This window comes from Oncorhynchus mykiss, chromosome 23 (assembly GCF_057628025.1).
Source record: "Oncorhynchus mykiss isolate SJ-2025 chromosome 23, ASM5762802v1, whole genome shotgun sequence".
NCBI lineage: Eukaryota > Metazoa > Chordata > Actinopteri > Salmoniformes > Salmonidae > Oncorhynchus > Oncorhynchus mykiss.
In genome coordinates, this window is record NC_143044.1 from 57,154,054 (window position 1) to 57,162,939 (window position 8,886).

An 8,886-nucleotide genomic window follows, 5' to 3' on the forward strand; every position below is an offset into this window, starting at 1 on the left:
GTTGTTTACATAGCTAGCTAGTCTACTGGTGTGAAAACCTGACTGCAGGGTGTTAGCAAAGATACGTCTGTTTCCCCTTTTCATCTGTGGTGAATGGTGTAGTCAAGAATCAATATCATGCTAATTCATTTAACACTGATTCATTCATTTAAACACTGAGTAATGCTATGCATTTCATGAAATATAGAGTTTCTCGTGCTGGTACAAATGTGCACTGCTCATGCTATTGAAGAATGTGCACTGCCCATGCTATTTAAGAATGTGCACTGCTCATGCTATTTAAGAATGTGCACTGCTCATGCTATTTAAGATACAAACATTTTTAAATGTTTTTAATTGTGTTTCCTTCTACACACACCTGGGTCTACTGTGGAGATCCCCTGCCAGTATCCTATAGAGCACACACACACACACACACACACACACAACACAGACACACACACACACACACACACACACAACACAGACACACACACACACACACACACACACACACACACACACACACACACACCACAGTAGTCTAGCCAGCCCATGGATAAGCCCTTGCTGAGTCCTGCATTGATCCCCGTTTCCTAAAACACTAACACACTTTGTCTATAAATAGACTGGCCAACCACCTGTCAGAGGAAGCCTTCCCTACATGTTGACTCACAGAGGTCAGGGTGGAGAGGTTAACTGTGTTGAATAGTTATACTACATGTTGACTCACAGAGGTCAGGATGGACAGGTTAACAGTGGTTATTTAACTGTTTGTTTTGGACATTCTTCAGGCTCCTCCCATTTCCCTCCAGAATCTATTTCAGGGATTCTACTAAGCTAACATACGGAATTGTCATTTCCCTCCAGAATCTCTTTCAGGGATTCTACACAGCTAACATATGGAATTGTCATTTCCCTCCAGAATCTCTTTCGGGGATTCTACACAGCTAACATATGGAATTGTTTTAAGATGGTCATACCATGGCTAATTGAGTTATTTCATTTTGAATTTTAGGAACCCTTTAGGTATACAAAATATATTTTTAAGTTGTCCTCTACTACAGTACTATAGCCCATAGATGCAGAAGTGCGACATAGTCGGATGCGGAGGGTTGAGACACGTCCAAGGCAAAAAAACGGATATTTCTAGATTAAATTGAAGGATTTTTATGGGTAGTTTTTGAATTATGCTAATTATATTTAATCTTGGGCAGGGACATCGACCTTAGGGTGTAAACAATCTAGTTTGCTCGCACATTTTCTTGCCAAACTGTTAACTGAGTAGCTAGCGCCCAACACGTAAGAGACAAAAAAAAGTTTAACCGTTCATGACCATGAATTTGATTTGCTTCTGATTTCAAACCACCTATGAATGTGGTTCCAATCTGATTTGAAAATGGTCTGTGATATCCAGCATCCTTGGGATGTCCCTAATCCCATTGAAGTTTATAAGGATAAGGATAAGCGGTCAGACAAGTGAAATTATGATCAGTAAAGAAAACTTTAAGCTCGTCTCTCAATTAAATAAAACCTGTCAATACTTTGCCCCTTGATAACCAGCGCACTTCTGTCTGTTGTAGAAGCGTTACATGGTTTCTACCCGTATCATTGCATTGTGCAGAAAATACACAAGGTCAGGGGCCTTGCTTTGACAAAGTTAACCATTTTCACTGTAGTGTCCAAAACATCTTTCAAGCTGTCAGGCATTCCCTTGGCAGCAAGAGCCTCTTGGTAGATGCTGCAGTGGACCCAAGAGCCTCTTGGTAGATGCAGCAGTGGACCCAAGAGCCTCTTGGTAGATGCTGCAGTGGACCCAAGAGCCTCTTGGTAGATGCTGCAGTGGACTCAAGAGCCTCTTGGTAGATGCTGCAGTGGACCCAAGAGCCTCTTGGTAGATGCAGCAGTGGACCCAAGAGCCTCTTGGTAGATGCTGCAGTGGACCCAAGAGCCTCTCGGTAGATGTTGCAGTGGACCCAAGAGCCTCTCGGTAGATGTTGCAGTGGACCCAAGAGCCTCTCGGTAGATGTTGCAGTGGACCCAAGAGCCTCTCGGTAGATGCTGCAGTGGACCCAAGAGCCTCTCGGTAGATGCTGCAGTGGACCCAAGAGCCTCTTGGTAGATGCTGCAGTGGACCCAAGGTGCGGCTTTTGCTCCATCAGTACAGATACCAACACATCTTGACATCTACAAAAGTCAATTTGATTTCACAAAGCTGCCCAGTATTTAAAAAATATCCTCTCCTATTGTTCTCATTTCAAGTGGTTTGCAGAAGATGTCTTCCTTGATTGAACCCCCCGTAAACGTAATGGACATATACCAGGAGCTGTGCCAGGCCTGTTGACTCATCCAGCTGTAACAGACATATACCAGGAGCTGTGCCAGGCCCACCACGTCTGTTGACTCATCCAGCTGTAACAGACATATACCAGGAGCTGTGCCAGGCCCACCACGTCTGTTGACTCATCCAGCTGTAACAGACATATACCAGGAGCTGTGCCAGGCCTGTTGACTCATCCAGCTGTAACATACATATACCAGGAGCTGTGCCAGGCCTGTTGACTCATCCAGCTGTAACAGACATATACCAGGAGCTGTGCCAGGCCTGTTGACTCATCCAGCTGTAACAGACATATACCAGTAGCTGTGCCAGGCCTGTTGACTCATCCAGCTGTAACAGACATATACCAGGAGCTGTGCCAGGCCTGTTGACTCATCCAGCTGTAACAGACATATACCAGGAGCTATGCCAGGCCTGTTGACTCATCCAGCTGTAACAGACATATACCAGGAGCTGTGCCAGGCCTGTTGACTCATCCAGCTGTAACAGACATATACCAGGAGCTGTGCCAGGCCTGTTGACTCATCCAGCTGTAACAGACATATACCAGGAGCTGTGCCAGGCCTGTTGACTCATCCAGCTGTAACAGACATATACCAGGAGCTGTGCCAGGCCCACCACGTCTGTTGACTCATCCAGCTGTAACAGACACATACCAGGAGCTGTGCCAGGCCTGTTGACTCATCCAGCTGTAACAGACATATACCAGGAGCTGTGCCAGGCCTGTTGACTCATCCAGCTGTAACAGACATATACCAGGAGCTGTGCCAGGCCCGCCACGTCTGTTGACTCATCCAGCTGTAATGCATATAATTCACTGGCTTGTATGCGAAGCAGTAATTGTTTCAATACATCTCCTGCCATGTCACTGATACGTTGTGAAACAGTGTTGTTTGATGAAGGCATTGTCTGTATAGTTTTTTTGGGGCCTTTTCCCGTAGCATTGTCCCAGCCGTATCCACGGCAGCAGGAAGAACTCTTCCACAATAGTATGGGGCTTGCCTGTCCTGGCCACTCGGTAGCTCACCATATAAGACACTTCTAGCCCCTTCTTATAAATGACATCTGTTGCTGTTATACATGTCTTACTACTCAAAAGTCGTCTTAATTCTCGCTGAAAATACTCCTGTGGCTAATTTTTCAAATTGCCATATTTTGTTTCTAAATGTCTGTGCAAGAGTGAAGGTTTCATTGAGTTGTGAAATAGTACTTTTGAACATATAACACACTGTGGCTGAGGAAAGGCACTACTCCCAATGTTAGTGAACCCCAAATCAATGTAGTTCTCATCAGTTCTCATCCTGCAAGAGAGTAACGGTTAATGTGATTGGATGTTCATCATTTGACTAGGCTATCTGTAGTTGACATTGTGTTGCAATTTCGCTGAACACTAGATTGTAATTGTATTTTTGGCAGTGAAACGAGGTTACTCAGGAGAGAAAAAAAAAACTCACCCAAATGTATAGCCCCATTGGAAAATATAATTGGACTGATTGAAAATTCATTTTGTAATTAAAAAAAAAATGTGAATCAGGTTTTTATTTGGCGTACCCCCCCGACGGCGTTGTACCCCAGTTGTGGAAAACCTGGTCAAAGATCTCTGCCAATGTGTTCTTCCACCTCAGAAAATATTTGAGGAAAAAGCTCAGTGTCGTTATCCTCACAAGGGGAGGCTGCTGGTGTTTTGCAAACAGGGGGGTCCAACATTTTATTACTTGTTACACAAAATATATTTATCTGAGCAATTGCATTTGTATAAAATAATACAATTTAGAGTGTAGAATACAGATCAGTATTTGTATTAATTATTTTATACAGTCTTTAGTATTTATCAAGGATCTAATAATGTATGTACAGTATGTACAATCTGTACAGCATGTGTGTATGTCTGTAGAGCTTTGTAATAGCTACAGTAATGTGGTATACAGACTGTGGCTTTCTAGCTAACCTTCCTCTCTCAGGTAGTTGTTTCCTCTTTCAGAACCTGTTCATAATCCACTTAATCCACAGAATCCATAATCCACACTAAATCTGAAACTATCAAAAAATCACAACATTGAAATGGCATCAATGTGGGTCCAATGTATCTGCTCTACTTGCCCTCGCTCCATAATCCTATTTGTTCACACATCTGACACCAATCTGATATTTTTCTTGCAGTCTGAGAAGCCCAAAAGCACTTGGAATCTGACATGTTCAATGGTCAGTGCTACCTGGGGTCCTTGGGACGTCCCTACCCTAAACCCCTAACCTTATCCTTACCCTAACCCTAACCCTACCCTCAACTCTAACCCTAACCCTAACCCCTACCCTTATCCTTACCCTAAACTCTAACCCTAACTCTAACCCTAACCCTTATCCTTACCCTAAACCTAACCCTACCCTAAACCTAACCCTACCCTAAACTTTAACCCTAACCCTAACCCCTACCCTTATCCTTACCCTAAACTCCAATCCTAACCCTAACCCCTACCCTTATCCTTACCCTAAACTCTAACCCTAACTCTAACCCAAAACCCTAACCCAAACCCTAACCCTAACCCCTAACCCTAACCCTAACCCTTATCCTTACCCTAAACCTAGCCCTAACCTTAACCCTAAACCTAGCCCTAACCTTAACCCTTAACTTAAACCATTTTAAATGTAAACTTATATGGGATTAGGGACATCCCAAGGATGCTGGAGATCACAGACCATTTTCAAATCAGATTTGAACCACATTCATAGGTTTTAAAAAAAATCAGAAACAAATCAAATTCATGGTCATGAACGGTTAAACTTGATTTTTTTTTAAACTTTTTTTTTGTGTCTCTTACGTGTTGGGCGCTAGCTACTCAGTTAACAGTTTGGCAAGAAAATGTGCGAGCAAACTAGATCGTTTACACCCTAAGGTCGATGTCCCTGCCCCCGATTAAATATAATTAGCATAATTCAAAAACTACCCATAAAAATCCTTCAATTTAATCTACAAATATCTGTTTTTTTGCCTTGGACGTGTCTCAACCCTCCGCATCCGACTACGTCGCACTTCCACATCTATGGGCTGTAGTACTGTAGTAGAGGACAACTTAAAAATATATTTTGTATACCTAAAGGGTTCCTAAAATTCAAAATGAAATAGCTCAATTAGCCATGGTATGACCATCTTAAAACAATTCCATATGTTAGCTTTGTAGAATCCCTGAAAGAGATTCTGGAGGGAAATGACAATTCCATATGTTAGCTTAGTAGAATCCCTGAAAGAGATTCTGGAGGGAAATGACAATTCCATATGTTAGCTTTGTAGAATCCCCGAAAGAGATTCTGGAGGGAAATGACAATTCCATATGTTAGCTTAGTAGAATCCCTGAAAGAGATTCTGGAGGGAAATGACAATTCCATATGTTAGCTTAGTAGAATCCTGGAAAGAGATTCTGGAGGGAAATGACAATTCCATATGTTAGCTTAGTAGAATCCCCGAAAGAGATTCTGGAGGGAAATGACAATTCCATATGTTAGCTTAGTAGAATCCCTGAAAGAGATTCTGGAGGGAAATGACAATTCCATATGTTAGCTTAGTAGAATCCCCGAAAGAGATTCTGGAGGGAAATGGGAGGAGCCTGAAGAATGTCCAAAACAAACAGTTAAATTACCACTGTTAACCTTTCCACCCTGACCTCTGGGAGTCAACATGTAGTGTAACTATTCAACACAGTTAACCTCTCCACCCTGACCTCTGTGAGGCAACATGTAGTGTAACTATTCAACACAGTTAACCTCTCCACCCTGACCTCTGTGAGTCAACATGTAGGGAAGGATTCTTCTGACAGGTGGTTGGCCAGTCTATTTATAGACAAAGTGTGTTAGTGTTTTAGGAAACAGGGATCAATGCAGGACTCAGCAAGGGCTTATCCATGGGCTTGCTAGACTACTGTGGTGTGTGTGTGTGTGTGTGTGTGTGTGTGTGTGTGTGTGTGTGTGTGTGTGTGTGTGTGTGTGTGTGTGTGTGTGTGTGTGTGTGTGTGTCTGTGTGTGTGTGTGTGTGTGCTCTATAGGAAACTCGCAGGGGATCTCCACAGTAGACCCAGGTGTGTGTAGAAGGAAACACAATTAAAAATATTTCAAAATGTTTGTATCTTAAATAGCATGAGCAGTGCACATTCTTCAATAGCATGAGCAGTGCACATTTGTACCAGCACGAGAAACGTTATATTTCATGAAATGCATAGTCTTCCAAACAGTGTGCCTGGATGTGAAGTGTTTCACTTGTAAACGTTGATCATTGGCCTCGTCTAGTGGATTGGGCTGTCCAGACTCTACTAAAGGCTTGGCTAGGACGAGTCCGCTGCTCCCCCAGACTCTACTAAAAGCTTGGCTAGGACGAGTCCCCTGCTCACCCAGACTCTACTAAAGGCTTGGCTAGGACGAGTCCCCTGCTCCCCCAGACTCTACTAAAGGCTTGGCTAGGACGAGTCCCCTGCTCCCCCAGACTCTACTAAAGGCTTGGCTAGGACGAGTCCCCTGCTCCTCCAGACTCTACTAAAGGCTTGGCTAGGACGAGTCCCCTGCTCCCCCAGACTCTACTAAAAGCTTGGCTAGGACGAGTCCCCTGCTCCCCCAGACTCTACTAAAGGCTTGGCTAGGACGAGTCCGCTGCTCCCCCAGACTCTACTAAAAGCTTGGCTAGGACGAGTCCCCTGCTCCCCCAGACTCTACTAAAGGCTTGGCTATGACGAGTCCCCTGCTCCTCCAGACTCTACTAAAGGCTTGGCTAGGACGAGTCCCCTGCTCCCCCAGACTCTACTAAAAGCTTGGCTAGGACGAGTCCCCTGCTCCCCCAGACTCTACTAAAAGCTTGGCTAGGACGAGTCCCCTGCTCCCCCAGACTCTACTAAAAGCTTGGCTAGGACGAGTCCCCTGCTCCCCCAGACTCTACTAAAGGCTTGGATACGACGAGTCCCCTGCTCCTCCAGACTCTACTAAAGGCTTGGCTAGGACGAGTCCCCTGCTCCCCCAGACTCTACTAAAGGCTTGGCTAGGACGAGTCCCCTGCTCCCCCAGACTCTACTAAAGGCTTGGCTAGGACGAGTCCCCTGCTCCTCCAGACTCTACTAAAGGCTTGGCTAGGACGAGTCCCCTGCTCCCCCAGACTCTACTAAAGGCTTGGCTAGGACGAGTCCCCTGCTCCCCCAGACTCTACTAAAGGCTTGGCTAGGACGAGTCCCCTGCTCCTCCAGACTCTACTAAAGGCTTGGCTAGGACGAGTCCCCTGCTCCCCCAGACTCTACTAAAGGCTTGGCTAGGACGAGTCCCCTGCTCCCCCAGACTCTACTAAAGGCTTGGCTAGGACGAGTCCCCTGCTCCCCCAGACTCTACTAAAGGCTTGGCTAGGACGAGTCCCCTGCTCCCCCAGACTCTACTAAAGGCTTGGCTAGGACGAGTCCCCTGCTCCCCCAGACTCTACTAAAGGCTTGGCTAGGACGAGTCCCCTGCTCCCCCAGACTCTTCTAAAGGCTTGGCTAGGACGAGTCCCCTGCTCCCCCAGACTCTTAAGTGTGTGGGATTCCCAGTTTTATGTATGTTCTCTGTGTGACATGCGTCACCTACTGTGATTATTTCCAGGTGCTAGATGTTAGAGTAGGACAGGGTTTTACCATTAAATGGCCAATATTTTCCCTGTGTCTGTGTACAGGTCGGCCTGCTCTGGGAGGATGAGAGAGGGGACGGTGTGGACTGATCCTAATTCCATGAACAAGTTGGTGAGTCTAAAAATAAGGCAGTCCATAAAGAAGGAGGCCGTATCCTCTGGATCACGGCTCAAATAGCAGCAGATCTGCCAACAAAGCAACGCTAAATTACCTTAGAGATTGCTGTGGAAGCTGGATGTATTTCTGACACTGAACATGGCCATATTGGGCTCGTAACTCATCTGTTGCTTTGGTAGACTGTACTTCTTGCAACTATGCTATCGACTGTATGGGATGAAATTGGAGTGTCAACAACAGCTCAGCAGTTGGGGTTTGATACTTTGACATTTCTATGTCAGCGGGTAACATTCCAAAACAACTTTAGTCTGCATGTAATTCTGACACCCAGTTTCGGGAACGTGGCCGTTGGCTGGAGAAGTTCACTGACAGGGGGGGGGGGGGTCATCATGTGGACTACTTCTTGTAACATGTTGTAAGTTTGTCTAAAGATCTGTAAAGCTTGATAGAAAAACACAACGGCTAATTGATCCATGTGTTTCTCCTTGTAAATGTCTGAGATTAATATATTACATTTAACCCTTCATTGACTTCACACTGCGTGCAGAAAAGACCTCATAACCTGTAATGTGGACCACAGAGAGATCCGGTACAGAACAACACATTATTTAGACCTTATTGGTCGACCACGAGGTCCTGACATTGCTGACGTTGGCCACCATAATAGATGGACAGTGAGATAATTGAGATCTGAATAAGAGCTGAAGGAATCCAGCTTGGTTGTTCTGTGGATCCATGCCACAGCGTGTGACATGTCATATATGAGATAATTGAGATCTGAATAAGAGCTGAAGGAATCCAGCTTGGTTGTTCTGTGGATCC